Source organism: Oncorhynchus nerka, linkage group LG6 (genome assembly GCF_034236695.1).
Source record: "Oncorhynchus nerka isolate Pitt River linkage group LG6, Oner_Uvic_2.0, whole genome shotgun sequence".
NCBI classification, from domain to species: domain Eukaryota; kingdom Metazoa; phylum Chordata; class Actinopteri; order Salmoniformes; family Salmonidae; genus Oncorhynchus; species Oncorhynchus nerka.
Window position 1 is genome coordinate 35691893 of NC_088401.1, and position 18686 is coordinate 35710578.

The window sequence follows — 18686 nt, forward strand, 5'->3', positions numbered from 1 at the left end:
GAAAAGTTCTAGCGTATGCTAAAAACAAAGAAGCCTGAAGGTCACTATCTTTCTACCTCTAGATTAACTTTCAACTCATCGACCGGCAGCCCACTACTTCTTGCTTTAGGAAATTTAAATGAAAATACATGGGGTTCATCATGTGCAATAATTGGCAATTGTAAAGGTCCACAGGGATTCATGCTTGGCCTGAGCATTCTGAGATGTTTCACATTCTCTGTTCCTATAGCTGGAGTCATTTACAGAATAAAGACAAACCCAGATTAAGTTTACTCCTTGCTGTTATACTGCAACCATATTATTCATTTTTTAACATCCAAAATATTTAAGACAGACTGTGAAAACTGATGTGAAGTCCAATTTTCAAGTCGTTTTTCCACTGATTTTAATGAGCAATTGTCTGTGTCTCCCTCGTTTTACTTCCGATATGCGGATTTCAGCTCCCCAGCTGTTCACATCATCTTTTTGGTCACGCTGTCTTATTGCCCCGAGTCAAATTAAACACAATCTAAAACCAACGGAAAATCTAACAGCTTTAGCCTCTTAGTTTGTGTATTAACCAAAAAATAGTAACACTCTACATTAAGGCACCCTTAATGTTAGTATCCTAAGGTAAAGTGTTACCATAACAAAATAGAAAAGTCATGACAGGAAAATATCTTTTGAACTGCTGACTTGAGTTGGAGGGGAAGATGGGAGTAATTCAAATGCCATACATATCATAAAATAGTAACAAGTGGCCTCTCCACCCAGCCTCCAGCCCCATCCTGAGAAGTCAAGATGTCTGAAGGAGTTTTGGAAAAGGAGGTCAATTTAATCAGCAATCTGATGCCTCAATGTCCTTGGCCAAATTGCACACTTACACTAGACATTGCTTGCGTCCCAAATGCCTTTTGGGAAGCAACCTTACACCTCTGCACAGATCTATTGATTTTGTCTGTGTAAAACTAAGGACAATATTCAGGCATTGTTCAATCACTGATTCTGACACAATGAATATGTTGAAGTTGTCCGTATTATCTAGACAGATGGAATATTACTATGCATTTTATGTCATTTCCCATGAAAATATCACTATGAATATAATACAGACCACAATTTCTCAGGTTTGCATTTTGAGTCGGTGGCCAGCGTTGTTGCTCTGACGAGACACGAGGCGTAGATGACAAAATGCATATTTCACGACCCTCTGACTGATCTTTTAATACTGAATATGCATCCCCATCCTTCCCATCTATCTCCTCCCTCCCTCCACTGCTCCTCAGGTTGTCTATTCAGCACATCCATCTCTCCGGCAAACAAAATGAAAGTGTTTATTGCGAAGGAGGGAGGGATGAACACTCACGCCTCTCCACAGCCGTTACCCTTATCAGTGGCAATCACTCCAATATTAAAGCTGCCATTCTGCCCGTCACTTTCCCCTGCTGCACATATGAAGGCTGTCTGTGCATAGCTACTGTATCTCCGAAAGAGAAGGAGCGAGAGGGGGGGAGGGAGAGGGGGATAACAAAAAAAGGCTGGATAGCTATCTCAGAGAGAGAGTTAAAGAGAGGGAGATGGGGATCTAGAGAAGGAAGGATGGATGCATCCGATCCCAGAGACAGATGAGATGCCCCACCGTTCATTTTTCAGTCCTAATCAGGGGGATGGAATGATAATTTTGTTTTATATACCTTGATCTGCCTCTGTTAGCACAGATATGCCATCAAATCAACAACTGTGAAAAATGACATATTAATTGTATATTGCACATTTACCAATCTCTTTGACCAGCTTTTGAAATGCAAAATAGTTCACAGATATTGTTCTCTTTACATAGATGACATCATATATTATTTGTATTCTGCACTGGTAGATGGCATCCAAGGGTTTAAGAATAGTTGCAGCTGCACTTTGATAAATATTTTCACCATAATCAAGAACAGATTAAATGTTGACTGAATAATCTGCTTTCTATTGCTTGGAGAAAGACATGATCTGTTTCTGTAGAAAAATACCATTTTAAATCTCAACCTCTTAACAAGCTCATCTACGGTATATGTTTCTTAAATGTCAAATCCATATCAATCCAACCACCTAAATATTTATCTGCGGGAACACGTTCGATTGGAGAACCATCTAATGATTGAATGTGTATTTCATCTGAAACATTCTTAAAAGTTTTTTTACCCATATTAAGCACAAGTTTTAAATCAGCAAGGGATTCCTGCCTGTAGTTTTTGAATAGCCAGATCAACAGTCGGGGCAATAACATACATACTAGTATCATCTACATACAGACGAGATTTACCATTTTTAACAGATTGACCAATGGTGTTTATATAAACAGTGAAGAGAACAGGTCCCGAAACGCTAAATACATTTCTCAGGTAAAAAAAAGAAGCAAAATTGAAGAATCCTAGCTAGACAAGAAAGCCTTGAAATGGGGTGATTATCATTAAGGTCTACTAAGATCTCTACTTTATGGAGTGGCGCCACGAGAGCTGATTTCCATACTTTTGGGATATTTCCTGATAACAATGTTGAATTAAAAATGTGGTTTATTGAGCCAACAATAATGGGCGCTGCACCCTTATCAGACCAGGATCCGATTGGTCGGCCCCTGTAGATTTATTGTTGTCTATTGCTAGCAAACCAATTTTCTGTAAATAGCCTAAAAGAAAGGCTTTGACTATCATTTCTCTATTCATTCAGTAAGTTTACTCTATCAGCATCCAGCCCAATATCATTGTGGATAGGCTTAGAAGTTATTTCAAAGAGATAGCCCTCTGAAATAAAACAGTGATTAAATGCATCAATGATGTCATTTTATTTCTGTAAACAGGCAAGTGTATTTGTTTTGGCAGAAAGGAGGAAGTAGAACCCTTCAGGGATTTGACAGTTTTCCAGAATTTAACTGGGTTCCCATGACAATCCAAAAGAGCAGTTACATAAATCAGATTTAGCCTTTCTGATTTTTTTTAACACAATGATTCCTCAGTTGCTTAAAATCTTGCCAGTACGGGCCTAAGCCTGTGATCCTGGCATCCTTTATGAATGACTTCTGATAATTCCAGAGTGTACCACGCATTCGATCACCTTTAACCCTTCATTTTTTAAAGGGAGCATAATTACGCACAATAGCATTGAAGACATCTGCAAAAAGGCACAAAGCTAAATCAGGTTCAGGGATTGCTGAATCAAGGTCGCTAAAATAAAACTAATGTAAAACAAAAAAAAGCCTGTTCAATAAAGTTTTTAAAGTTTCCTCTTTGTGATGATACGAGGCACATTCATCTTCTGCACATCTATCACTCCAGTGTTTAATTGGTATATTGTAGTTACATCGCCACCATGGCCTATTCATTGCCTTACCTCCCTTATCTTACCTCATTTGCACACACTGTATATAGACTTTTTCTACTGTATTATTGACTGTATGTTTGTTTATTCCATGTGTAACTCTGTGTTGTTGTATGTGTCGAACTGCTTTACTTTATCTTGGCCAGGTCGCAGTTGTAAACGGTTTCTTTGTAGCAGTTCGACCATGAAGGCTTGATTCAGGCAGTCTCCTCTGAACAGTTGATGTTGAGGTGTGGCTGTTACTTGAACTCTGTGAAGCATTTATTTGGGCTGCAATTTCTGAGGCTGGTAACTCTAATGTACTTATCCTCTGCAGCAGAAGTAACTCTGAGTTTTCCATTCCTGTGGCAGTCCTCATGAGAACCAGTTTCATCATAGCGCTTGATGGTTTTTGCGACTGCACTTGAAGAAACTTTCAAAGTTCTTGAAATGTTCTGTATTGACTGACCTTCATGTCTTAAAAAAAACCATGGACTGTCGTTTGTCTTTGCTTATTTGAGCTGTTCTTGCCATAATATGGACTTGGTCTTTTACCAAATAGGGCTATCTTCTGTATACAACCCCTTCATTGTCACAACACAACAGATTGGCTCAAACACATTAAGGAAAGAAATTCCACAAATTCACTATTTTAAAAGCACATCTGTTATTAATTGAAATGCATTCCAGGTGACTACCTCATGAAGCTGGTTTGAGAGAATGCCAAGAATGTGCCAAGCTGTCATAACAGCCACAAAGGGGTTGCTGCCGTGAAATTCGAGGCATTATCAAGTGCTTGTTAAATTGTGAATAAGCGAATATTGGAGTGTGTACAGCCTGTGTAAAAACAAAGCAGAGCTCATGCCTTTCAAACAACCTTTTTCAAATCATCATTAGAGTCTCATCATGCAGCCGTGCTATGTATTAAAAATCAAAACATATTGCCCAATGTTTGTAGAACAACTAAAGTCACATTAATATCTCTAAATTAAGCATACAGGAGTACCTATTTCTTTGTTAACCGCTCAACACAGAATAGCCGCATGTGCGCACCCCTGTCAAATTGTTCTGAGAAAATATTTATATTTGTTCATTTGTATTCTTCATAGTGTAAAATAATACAAAATAACCCCATGGAATTATAAGCAAATATTGTCTGCTAAATGAACTAGTGTAACCATTTGGCATAACCACATCAGAGTATGCTATTATTATCTTCTTCAATATACTATATAAGTAACTGCTAGTAACCCAGAAGCACCAATGTGAGAGGGAAACACCGTACAGCTGGCGACCGAAGTCAGCGTGCATGTGCCCGGCCGCCACAAGGAGTCGCAATGGAACAAAGACATCCCAGCTAGCCAAACACTCCCTTAACCCGGACAACGCTGGGCTAATTATGTGCCGCCTCATTGGTCTCCCGGTCAAGACACAGCCCGGGTTCGAACCCAGATCTGTAGTGATGCCACACATTATTTTTCTTTAAATTCTTCAACTGTCAAGTTGTTTTTTGATCATTGCTAGACAGACATTTTCAAGTCTTGCCATAGATTTTCAAGCCAATTTAAGTCAAAACTGAAACTAGGCCATTAAGGAACATTCAATGTCGTCTTGGTGTATATCTGGCTTTCTGTTTTAGGTTATTGTCCTGCTGAAAGGTGATTTTGTCTCCCTGTATCTGTTGGAAAGCAGGCTGAACCAGGTTTTCCTCTAGGATTTTGCCGATGCTTAGCTGTATTCCTTTTTTATCCTAGAAAACTGCCTAATCCTTGCCGATGACAAGCATACCCATAGTATGATGCAGACACTACCATGCTTGAAAATATGAAGAGTGGTACTGAGTGATGTGGTATGTTGGATTTGCCTTTGTATTTAGGACATAAAGTTCATTGCTTTGACACATTTTTTACAGTATTACTTTAGTGTCTTATTCCAAACAGGATGCATGTTTTGGAATATTTGTATGATGTATGGGCTTCCTTCCTTTCACTGTCATTTAGGTTAGTATTGTGGAGTAAATACAATGTTGCTAATCCAACCTCAGTTTTCTCCTATCACAGCCATTAAACTCTGTAATGTCACCATTGGCCTAATGGTGAAATCCCTGAGCGGTTTCCTTCCTCTTCGGCAACTGAGTTAAAAAGGACGCCTGTATCTTTGTAGTGACTGGGTTTATTGATACACCATCCAAAGTGTAATTAATAGCTTCATTATGCTCAAAAGGATATTCAATGTCTGCTTTTTATTTTATTTGTACCCATCTACCAATGCAAGGCATTGGTAGGAATCTGTGTTTGCAATTCACTGCTCAACTGTGGGACCTTATGGGGTACAGAGATGAGGTAGTCATTGAAAAATGATGTTAAACACTATTATTGCACACAGAGTGATTCCATGCAAATTATTATGTGACTTGTTAAAGCAAATTTGAATCCTGAATTTATTTAGGCTTAAAAAATAAAATTCTTAAACATGTGACTCTTTTAAGAAAACTAGGCGTATGTCGCACGTCACTACTACACAGGAGCGGCATTTGAACGTAAACATACATTTTTTTCTCAAAATGTGTTTTTTGGCAGAAATGCCTTCTGGAACATGGGAATTTTCATGTGCCTTGATAACAAACTTGTATTCCCACCATGAATACAAATAAAATTGTTAAATTAGGAGCCTAGTTGGTTTAGCCACAAAAAAAAGACAGGAACCTTCCCACCTAACCATGATTGGCTGAGATAATGGATAGTCTGGACACGCTGGGAGATAAGTTTGGATTCGCCATGTAGCATGCTTCTGTCTTATAACGTGAGCTGTTCAGTATGTGTTGACACTCCTTTCTACTGCACCGTTTTTGAAAGATATGACATTAGCCATGGAAAACGACAAAAGTTTTGCTACTTTTCTCAACCACATTGATGCCCTGAATTTACCAGGCGCTATTGACAGATCAGTTGGAAAAAGTTATGGGCTACTTTCTGCACACGCCACGATCAATGTGAACTGGAGAGGCTTGACAACGCTGGCCAAACAAAATGTAGCTACAAACAAAACAGAGTTAAATGGTTCCAGTTTGCCATAAACCGTTCATCCATTTATACGGGTAAGAGTCTAGCTACATTTTTAGATATCAGTTTCTATTTTGTTTCTATTGCTAGTTATAGGCTAATGTTAGCTAGCTGAAATTGAACCTAGTTTGTTAGCTTTAGCTACATGCAGATTCATACAACAGCTATGACAATGTTTGTATTGGTAATTAGAATGACTTGGGATTATGACACTCCACTTCGGCCAGATTATTACATGACCCATCAATGTAGACAAGTGTTAGGTTAGTGTCATTTAATAATGATAAAAAACGTAGAAAGATTTTTATCTGGACACTTTCAGTTTTTGATATTGCTAGTACACAGTCGTGGCCAAAAGTTTTGAGAATGACACAAATATTAATTTCCACAAAGTTTGCTGCTTCAGTGTCTTTAGATATTGTTGTCAGATGTTACTATGGAATACTGAAGTATAATTACAAGTATTTCATAAGTGTCAAAGGCTTTTATTAACAATTACATGAAGTTGATCCAAAGAGTCAATATTTGCAGTGTTGACCCTTCTTTTTCAAGGCCTCTGCAATCCACCCTGGCATGCTGTCAATTCATTTCTGGGCCACATCCTGACTGATGGCAGCCCATTCTTGCATAATCAATGCTTGGAGTTTGTCAGAATTTGTGGGTTTTTGTTTGTCCACCCGCCGGTCCTGGCGCTTGCTGGACTTTCTTGGGCACCCTGAAGCCTTCTTCACAACAATTTAACCGCTCTCCTTGAAGTTCTTGATGATCTGATAAATGGTTGATTTACGTGCAATATTACTGGCAGCAATATCCTTGCCTGTGAAGCCCTTTTTGTGCAAAGCAATGATGACGGCACGTGTTTCCTTGCAGGTAACCATGTTTGACAGAGGAAGAACAATGATTCCAAGCACCACCCTCCTTTTGAAGCTTCCAGTCTGTTATTCAAACTCAATCAGCATGACAGAGTGATCTCCAGCCTTGTCCTCGTCAACACTCACACCTGTGTTAACGAGAGAATAACTGACATGATGTCAGCTGCTCCTTTTGTGGCAGGGCTGAAATGCAGTGGAAAAGTTTTTGGGGGATTCAGTCCATTTGCATGACAGAGAGGGACATTGCAATTAATTGCAATTCATCGGATCACTCTTCATAACATTCTGGAGTATATGCAAATTGCCACCATACAAACCGAGGCAGCAGGGAAAACTAAAAAACTATTTGTGCCATTCTCAAATGTTTTGGCCACGACTGTACAAGTAACCACTTCACTGTACCATTACACCTCTGTATCCTGTACATGTGACAAATAAACATAGATTTAATTTATTATAGTGTGTGTTTACCACATGGCCTTAAATAGATGGGTGGGGCTAAGGGGAGTGGTGGAACTAGAGTTTTATGGGGTGGCCAAGGTGGGTCCATAGACCATGAGAGAACATTTGTGTGTAACCCTAACCTGGCACCTAAGGAGCGTGAATGAATCCTATGATTGCTGATTAGAGGTAGAAGTTTTATTTTCACTTAACCCAGAGTTCTTCAATGTGGCAGACAGCGTGGTCCAAAAGGGTCCCTTCACTAGAATTCTTTAACATACTATGAACAGTCAGTGTCTCTACCTCGGAACTGCAGTTACATTTATTTAACACACACACACACACACACACACACACACACACACACACACACACACACACACACACACACACACACACACACACACACACACACACACACACACACACACACACACACACACACTGTACTCACATCCTGGAGGGACTTGGGACATGAATATATAATCTGGGTCTATAAGTGTTGAACATCAAAAATATTTTGCGAAAATAAAACTCAAGCACCAAGGAGATAAGATAGCATTTGTGTGTTACATGAATTGCATAGTTTATTTACAAAAAAGTAAATTTACAAAAAAATACACTGCAATTTGACAAACCAGGTATCAAGCAGAAACGGACTTGAGATCATTTTGGTGCCCATCAATATTACAAACAGTATCATATTTATGCTTATATATATTATGTTAACTAATAGCAAAGAAAAGTTTTGGAATTGGCCTAACCAAGATCAAATTAAATCTGTGTGACATGATACCCTTTGGATTTATCATTTTAGAATGTCAGTGTACTAGCTAGTACACAGTGCAGGTTTTAATCATGACAAGAGGTACCGCCTAAATGCCAAATAATCCTAGGTAGATTTAAAACAGCATAATTCTGCGGTTCTGGTAAAATGTTTCACAAACTTATCCATGTTGAGGGAGCGTATCCTCTTTGACTCAACACTGAGAATTCCGAGGGGATTTAAGGTGGTCATCAACCATTGTTGTCCTAAGGTGGGTTTTAATCAGTTTTAAAGCTGAGAATCTTCTCTCGCAAGAAGCACTGCTGACTGGTGTAACAACGGAAATCTTACAAAGTCGAAATAGCTCATGGAAGACCTCTTTCTAAGGTTCTAGAAACACAACAAAGTCAAGAAGAGTAGACGGTCTCTCCCTTCCACCTTTCTCTCTCCTATCAAGAAGCCGCTTGGTTTGATGAACCTCATGTTTGAGGTCCTCGAAATCTGACTCAAAGGTCTGAGTGAAGGCAAACAGAGGCTCCTCATTCAAGAATGTTGTACTCTTCGGGTTGAGAGACCGGACCCCTTGCATTATCTCGCAATTCTTCTTTGAAAAACGCCTCGGCAGCTCGGCTGTGAGACTGTCAAGCACCTGATAAAAGATAGCTCTTTGGAAGCTCTCACCATCACTTTGGTCACTATTATTTTGTCCTACGGTGCTCATCAACAATGAGTCGTGAAGTCTTAAATCTTAAGCTTGTTTTAGGCTGTCTTTTACACAATGTTTGTACACTTATTTTGCAGTGCTGTGCCATCTCTTCAACCTCTTTCCATAGTTCTCCAAAGTAACCCTCACTTCTGTAGTCCTGTAATGTGTCTGTAAGGGCACCTACTAGATCCACAGCTCTTGCTAGGTCAAGAGAGCTGGATTGGAGCATATCAGAAAGGCATTTGGCATCACCAAGCACTTTACAAACCAAAAGCTCTATGAACCAAACGCCCTATGAAATGGAAATCTATCTGAGAAAGAAGGCCCCTTGCCTCCACTGATCTATCACCACTATTTTCAAGTGTGAAATCCTGTAGCACTCTCAGAACTGCTGGAAGCCTGTCCCTCAGATTGCGGCATGCCATGTAACTGCAAGCCCACATTACATCCGTAAGACTCTGTAGTTCCCTGGGGTGCTGCTGTGGATACAGCTCTTTCAGAACTGCAAGCCACTTGAGATGAACGTACGAGCCAAATACAAAGTTATAAAGCTTCTGCAGGAGAGCAACAAAGTGAACTGCCTCAGGCACTGGTTTTACAGCATCGACAAGAACCAAATTCAAACAATGTCCATTACAGTGCACATAAAATGCAAATCTTGCACTGTTTTTAATCCGTGCAGACACACCAGAATGCGTTCCGCTCACGACGGATGCAACGTCGTAGCCTTGCACCACAAGATTATAACTGTAGTCCAAACCATGTTTTTCAAGGCAATCAATGATAATTTTTGTGAGACCTGCTGCATCTAAGCTTTCAGCTGACTGAAAGTGTAAAAAGCTTTCGTGGATGGTCCCCGTTGTAACAGTACCTCACAACTAAAGACATTTGTTCTTTTGTCTTTAAATCTTTGGTTTCATCTGCAATTACACAAAAAAACGTCACTTTCTATTACTTATCTTATTATTTCACTTTGTACCATCTCAGCTAAACCCTCAAGAACTTTGTTCTGGATTGCCACACACATTCATCCTTTTCTCTATGAGAGGGTCATACTTTGCTATTTCTTCTAAGATTGTCAAAAAATGACCCTTGCTGCGAGAGTCATCAGTCTCTCGATGACCTCTCTGCGCTATATTTTGATTGGCAGTCAAAAGGAGCACATCTGCAATGGTTTCAATTAAAGTACAGTTTTCCTCCACTTTCTTTTTCCGGTCCTCATTTACGACATCTAACATTGATGGGTTGCTGTCAATAGCCCTTTTACACTGATTCCAAGCATATTTAGCATTGATATGATGCTCTGCCTTCGACTGGAGCTTAAACCCAGAATCTTTAAACAGCGCCTGTTTCCAGTTACAAAGACCTGACTGTGATGTGAAGGAAGATTCAGGTGTATTGGTCAGAGAGAAATGCCTACAGGCGAAACAATAAGTTGAATCTTGATTTACAGAATATTCAAGCCATGAATTGTCCTTATACCAGGAGCTGTTGAAAGCCCTTTTCCTAGTACCATGCTGCATTCTGGGAAATGTTTTCAAACACGGCTGTACAGGACCCTCTTCTCTGGATCTTGTAATGTCTGAAATACACGTTAAATAATGTGTCATATCTCTATGGAAATTTATAATTAAGGGATCCACAAGATTAGATACTAACAGCTGCAAACTAAAATGTGTAGTTTAAAGTATAGTCCTGGCCTATAATTGGGACCTTTTGGAACAGAAGTCTGATATCTAGCCATTTCTTTTGATGTTTGATTGACCCTATGCAAAAATAAGACTATGTCTATGGTTACATCTAAGCATCCAATTACCCACATTTTAGTCCAATCTCAATCTTAATTACAAATCGCCATTATCATAACTGTAACTTAAAATCAACTACCAGCCTAAGTTACTAGTTAGATCATGGCTAGCCCTACTCTGCAGAAAGGAACTTAGCTAGCTATAATTTCTTACACCTTTACGATAGAAACAGGCTATCTGAAAATGGTGGTAATCTTTTGAGTAACGTTAACAGATGGAAAATAACAATTGTTTGTTTCGAGTTCAAGAACAAAAATCTAACTGAGTTAATGGATTTCGAATTGCTGAATGTTAACTTGCTGAACACTGACAGCTGTAGCCTACTAGTTATCCCCCTCCCCCATTAGCTAAACATTCGGATATTGTAATTTACGATACTGCACTGTATATGCGTGTATTACCAGCACAGATTTAAACATAATGTTAGTCTAAATTGGGAACCAATCTCTCTTATCTGATTAACTGTCTGTTAATGGAGCCAAAGGTCTAACATTAACTTACACAGCGACTCAACTTTCGTAAAAGTTGTTCAGGAAACCTAAACCTGATGCCAAACCTTAAAACTTACTTCAAATATGATGCTTTTGCCAATCGTGAAAAGAGCTTGTGGAGCTGTGGAAATATTCTCTCTTCTTCTTCTGTATGTTCTTCCTAATCTTATTCTTCTGTATCTCGCAACCAACGTCTTCCTGTCCTCGATTTAAAAAAATGTGCTAGCGAACAGGCAAAATAAATGCTTCTTTCAACAAGAGGTGAAATGAGATGTCAATCAGCATCAAACTGCCAGTAGCGAATGAAATTTTGGACACCCCTCTGGCTCCGCCCCTGGCTAAGGGTTAAGATGGTGTGAACGATCCTGAATGGGTGTACACAAAGAAGAGCTCTCCAGTAGATGTACCAAAACATTCAAGGGCCATTTTCTCAAAAGTGGGGTTACAAGTTTATCAACTTTCAAAGCAGAATTACTTTCCCATTGTTCCTCAACTGCTGTGTATGATATACCATTTTCTAGCTCTGAGTCTGTACTATTATGTAAAAAACACAATTTCAAATTTTGCTACGAACCAAGGCTGTCGGTCACAATATAATCTACTACCCTGACAAAGAACATGTCAAGAACCACTTCCTTTTTAAGTATATGCTGGTACAGCATGGTCTCTAGCTGGTCATTCTGGTCTGCAAAACCACACCCTTCATCATTATCATATTTCCCAGCATGTTCTATTGCAGTTTGATTTCAATATCTATGTTTTTGCATGTACACTGATTATTAATCTATTGATTTATTGTATGCTACATACAGACAAACAACAAACATTTTTCCAAACTAATCCAATCTGTTAGTTGGAATTATTACGCCCTTTACTAAAATGGTTGTTCCAGTTTAATTGGTTGAGGTGGTCTTCCACGTTTTTTTCTTTCTTTTTACCTTGGCAGACATTCTAAATTAAAGTAGTTGTGACTAAATGTTCCAATTGTTGGATATCCCGACTCAGGCTTGATTCCAGTAGGAATTAAACATCACTTTACACGCCAGCATAATGTGACTTGATGCTGGTTTTGAGCAGTGAGCAGTGTCCAAAAAACAGCAAAGGCTGGTTACCAGTGAAAACACAACGAAGACTAGTTACCAGCCTATGCTGTTTTCTATCAGCAGGGTCAATCGTGTGGTTAGACCAGGAGTCTCCAACATTTCTTGCATGACAGCTACTTACTGTAACGTTGCGTGCTGATCATTTTTGTGTAGCTTTCAAATGAGCACATTGTTATCTTCTCTACCCTGGGTCCTTAGTGTACAAGAAGTGCACCATGTTTTCTATCAATATACCTGGTAAAATAATGGGGGGCATTACAATTCTGAGGGGGCCCTATAAAATCTGTCATTTTTTCCGAAAATTCTGTTTTATATTTTCCAAAATTCTGTTTTCAGTTTATTTTTCTTGGTTTTAGATTTAGTTTAGTTTTTCACTCTTAAAATTGTAATTGTTCATAGAGAAACAACGAAATTGGATGTTCTGAGTCCATGTCAATGCTTAAATCACATCAGAATAAGATGTTTTTTAGGTCTGGAAGAAAACTAACACATTTAGTTTTTTGAGTGTAATTCCCCTTAATTGCGCATCCAGCCCTTTAATTGTTCATCTAGCTAGTGAGGAATGTTCTGGTCTAGTAATGGCTCTGTACTGCTGCTGCTAATTTCATGTCAAAGTTGGCAAATAACAAAGAATATACACAAATTATACACTAACTCATTGTATTCTTCTACCTGGTAAGCCTACTTTGCAGTTAACATTTAATTGAGAAGGTTTTGGGGAAAGTACTTCTGTCAGCCCACAAGACGGTTATCACATCAACTGGCTACACAGAGTGATGGACAAACACGTGCACCACACAGACAGACAGGGGCAATATTTCTGGAAATCAATTGCCAGATATTGTGTTAGGTTTGGCTTTTTAAGCCAATAGTGGCTAACCAGGGATGGGATAATGTCAATGTTTCATTGATTAGACATTAGCTGGGAGCTTGCGGTGTGTGATACTTGTGAGATTCGTTCATGACAGTTTGCAGTGGAACACTTGAAAATGGCCATGTACTTTCACAATTGTTTGGCGAGCTACTCACACACAACCACACCCACACAACTATGTCTTACTATACTTGTGAGGACTTTCTGGGGACCAACAATATATTCCCATTCAATATGCTATTTCTTACTAAGCCCTAACCCTAATCCTTACCTTAACCCTAACCATAAAGCTAGCCTTAACTCCTTAACCATAAACCTAACCCATAAACCTAATTCTAACCCTAACCCTATCCCCTAAGCCTAAAATAGCCTTGTTACAAGTGAAGACTGGCCAAATGTTCTCACTTCTCTGATTTTTAGTTGGTTTACTATTCTTGTGAGGACTTCTGGTACCAACCAACTAAGTATAGTAAAACATGTACATACATACACACACTCATGCACGCACACGCACGCACACGCACGCACACACACACACACACACACACACACACATCAATCCATCCCCAGCCAATCAAGGAAAAGTCCTCTCCCTTTGTCTTTCCTTCTCATGAATATCTGGTTATTCCATTCCTCTGCTTTGATAAATCTAGTCACTCAGGCTCTGAGTAAACCTTCAAATGACAAATGACAAGGAGGAGGGGAGAGAGGAGAGTAGAGCGGGGGGTGAAAATAAGGAGAGGTAAAATAGAGGAGAGTGTAGTGGAAAAACAAAACACTTTTATCTTGCTCCGAAGAAATTGAGAAGGTAATGCATTCGGCGTCTCCATGTGTTTCCATGTGTATGACATCATTAGAAGCTAATGCAGAAGTAGAAACACCAATCATACTGGCCGTGTCCATCACAATGGTAGTCGTGCTGTTAGTAGCAGGGGGCGGTGCTGATTGAGTTTCTGTTTATTTACCATGATCAATATCTGCCTACGGAGTATGAGGAGAGGATAAACTAGCACTACTGGCTGGCAACCAACTACTACTATTATTCAGTCTGAACCAACACTCCATAGTGCTCAAATACATGGGCCGTATTCATTAGGCACCAAATGAAAACGGACTGAAACAAGGATGGACAACCTGCATTTGTCCAACAAGAAATGCTTGTTTTCATTTGCAAAACGTTTTGTTACGGTTTGCTACACCTTACAGTGTGCCATAAAGAATATCTCCTTCTTTTATAATTACCCAAACACCAACAGTGAATATGACCCCTTATACCCAAACACCAACAGTGAATATTACCCCTTATACCCAAACACCAACAGTGAATATGACCCCTTATACCCAAACACCAACAGTGAATATGACCCCTTATACCCAAACACCAACGGTGAATATGACCCCTTATACCCAAACACCAACAGTGAATATGACCCCTTATACCCAAACACCAACAGTGAATATGACCCCTTATACCCAAACACCAACAGTGAATATGACCCCTTATACCCAAACACCAACAGTGAATATGACCCCTTATACCCAAACACCAACAGTGAATATGACCCCTTATACCCAAACATCAACAGTGAATATGACCCCCAAACACCTACATTGTTTCATACAGGGGAAAACTTCTTCTTCATGATGCCATAATGTGTTTCAATGGTGTGTGTTTTCTCTTTACACAATGTACACACAATGTACACAGGCCTAACGCTGTGGTATAACAGACCATGAGAAACGGATTGTGTTTCAACTGATACCATATTCCCTATATAGTGCACTACTTATGACCAGGACCTATACGGCAAATAGTGCACTGGTCAAAACTAGTGCACTATATAGTATATACCCCCCTCTCTACTCTCTCATCTCTCCTCAATATGTTTCTCTCTCATCGGTTGATTAATAGAGTGTGGCTCCTCTGACACTGTGTAGAATAGGCATTTTCCGTTTGATAGGGGCTGACACCAATTCTTCACAGACTGGAGGGGACAGAAGCGGTACCAGACAATGATTTGGACCCCAGGCACCTCCAGATGGGAGACAAACCCCATGGATGTCACTCCACATCCACCCGGGGTTTTGTTTCTACTGTTTTTTTCCACTCCGAAGGTGATCGTCTGCAGCTGAATGAAATATTCAACATAAACTACATTTGACAATTGTTCAAAAGAGAGGCTACGTTCATAGATTGCGGTGGCGCCTACTGGTTGATGAGGTTTACTATACAAATCTTAAGACAATCATCTTAGTGTGAGTAGCGTGTTGTCTTCGCTCCTTCTCCTGCCTTCTCTGGTTATATTCGAGCAGATAGAATGGAATACAATAGAATGGAATAGAGTAAAGTGACTAATGAACGACTTTTCCCTTGCCAGACTATCTGGCTGTCACTCAAACATTCGCATTAGCATGATTAAAATAAACTCTGTTACTCAGACTCCTTAGAACTTTATTGGGTTAAAAAGGAAGTGTCAGGAATCCACTTTGGATCCAATGCCAGTTACACTCACTGATCATTGACAGTGGATTCATCATCATACATACAGTAGATCATTCCATAAACCTACAGCAAGTATTTCTTTACCCGAGACACCTTTCCCTTACACTGAAAAAAATGAAGGTTATTTAATGGTTCTTCCTCAGCTCTTAGGGATCCTTGGCGAACTCTTGCCCAATAGATAACCTTTAAGTTAAGTGTGGGGTTCTTGGCGTGGCATGTACGGTTTTTATTTTTTAATTTTATTTATCCATTATTTTACCAGGTAAGTTGAGTGAGAACACATTCTCATTTGCAGCAACGACCTGGGGAATAGTTACAGGGGAGAAGAGGGGGATGAATGAGCCAATTGTAAACTGGGGATTATTAGGTGACCGTGATGGTTTGGTGGCCAGATTGGGAATTTAGCCAGGACACCGGGGTTAACACCCCTACTCTTACGATAAGTGCCATGGGATCTTTAACGACCGCAGAGAGTCAGGACACCCGTTTAACGTCCCATCCCTACACAGGGCAGTGTCCCCAATCACTGGCCTGGGGCATTGGGATATTTTTTTAGACCAGAGGAAAGAGTGCCTCCTACTGGCCCTCCAACACCACTTCCAGCAGCATCTGGTCTCCCATCCAGGAACTGATCAGGACCAACCCTGCTTGGCTTCAGAAGCAAGAATTCTTCAGAATTAAAAAAGGTTCTTGAAATGATGGAAGCCAGCAGATGTGTCCCTTTCATAGCACACAGCAAATTGGCAAGTGTTAACTAGTGTTGATTTCTCAAAGTAACATTTCTAGTGTTGATTCAATAGTTAAATGAACACTGTAAAGAGTTAATCTAACACTCAGTGGTGTAAACGGAAGGTTTTGGGGAAAGTACTTCTGTCAGCCCACAAGACGGTTATCACATCAACTGGCTACACAGAGTGATGGACAGCTCAAATAAGCAAAGAGAAACAACAGTCCATCATTACTTTAGACATGAAGGTCAGTCAATCCGGAAAATTAAAATAACTTTGAAAGTTACTTCAAGTGCAGTCGCAAAAACCATCAAGTGCTATGATGAAACTGGCTCTCATGAGAACCGCCACGGGAAAGGAAGACCCAGAGTTACGTCTACTGCAGAGGATAAGTTCATTAGAGGTACAAATCTCAGAAATTGCTGCCCAAATAAATGTTTCATAGAGTTCAAATAACAGACACATCTCAACATCAACTGTTTAGAGGAGACTGAGTGAATCAGGCCTTCATGGTCGAATTGCTGCAAAGAAACCACTACTAAAGGACACCAATAATAAGTAGAGACTTGCTTGGGCAAAGAAACATGAGCAAGGATATTAGACCAGTGGAAATCTGTCATTTGGTCTAATGAGTCCAAAATTGAGATTTTTGGTTCCAACCACCATGTCTTTGTGAGAAGGAGAGGAAATTAACGAATGATCTCCACATGTGTGGTTCCCACTGTGAAGCATGGAGGAGGAGGTGTGTTTTGCGCTTAAGGGGACTATCATTTGTTTTTCAACAGGACAATGACCCAACACACCTTCAGGCTGTGTAAGGGCTAGTTTACCAAGAAGGAGAGGGATGGAGTGCTGCATCAGATGACCTGGCCTACAAAATCACCCAACCTCAATCCAATTGAAATGGTTTGGGATGAGTTCGACCGCAGAGTGAAGGAAAAGCAGCCAACAAGTGCTCAACATATGTGGGAACTCCTTCAAGACTGTTGGAAAAGCATTCCAGGTGACGCTGGTTGAGAGAATGCCAAGCGTGTGCAAAGCTGTCATCAAAGCAAAGGGTGGCTACTTTGAAAAATCTAAAATATGAGATCTATTTTGATTTGTTTAAAAGAAAATGGTTACTACATGATTCCATTCTTTTATTTCATTGTTCTGATGTGTTTATTATTATTAAAAAATATAGAAAATAGTCAAAAATAAAGAAAAACCCTTGAATGAGTAGGCATGTCCAAACTTTTGACTGGTAATGTATATATTTTAATGAAGACATATTCACTTAGGATCTCACTTCGTGAAGGCCACAGGGCTAAAAATGAATAAATGCAATAACCATGTCCCTGCCATTTGCAAATTAGGTTTAAAGCCCTACAGCAGGGCTATTCAATTCAGGTCCTGGAGAGCCAAAACACTTCCGGTTTTTGATTTTTTTTGTATCGCATAAATGGTTCTTCCCATTTATGGTTCTTCAGAGACCCTAACATGGTTCCCCTATGGCATCACTCTCAAGGACCTTATTTGGTTCCAACTTGCATCTTCATGAACAAAAATATAAAACGCAACAAAGCAAATAAATTCATTAGACCCTAATCTATGAATTTCACATGACTGGAAATACAGATATGCATCGGTTGGCCACAGATACCTTTAAAAAAAAGTAGGGGCGTGGATCAGAAAACCAGTCAGTATCTGGTGTGACCACCATTTGCCTCATGCAGTGCAACACATCTCCTTCGCATAGAGTTGATCAGGCTGTTGATTGTGGCCTGTGGAACGTTGTCCCACTCCTCTTCAATGGCTGTGAGAAGTTGCTGGATATAAGTTGCTGAACATGCTCAGTGGGTGACCTGTCCGGTGAGTATGCAAGCCATGGAAGAACCGGGCCATTTTCAGCTTCTAGGAATTGTGTAGAGATCCTTGCGACATGGGCCCACCGTGTATTATCATGCTGAAACATGAGTTGATGGCGGTGGATAAATAGGATTTCATTACGGTTTCTATGTGCATTCAAATT

The 18686-nt window shown here is 39.8% G+C and overlaps 1 protein-coding gene across 1 annotated transcript in view; it reads right to left on the reverse strand.

The window, feature by feature from the left end:
* Positions 1-18686, reverse strand: part of ptprn2 (protein tyrosine phosphatase receptor type N2) — a 255259-nt gene that overhangs the window by 91048 nt on the left and 145525 nt on the right. The window lies entirely within an intron of this gene.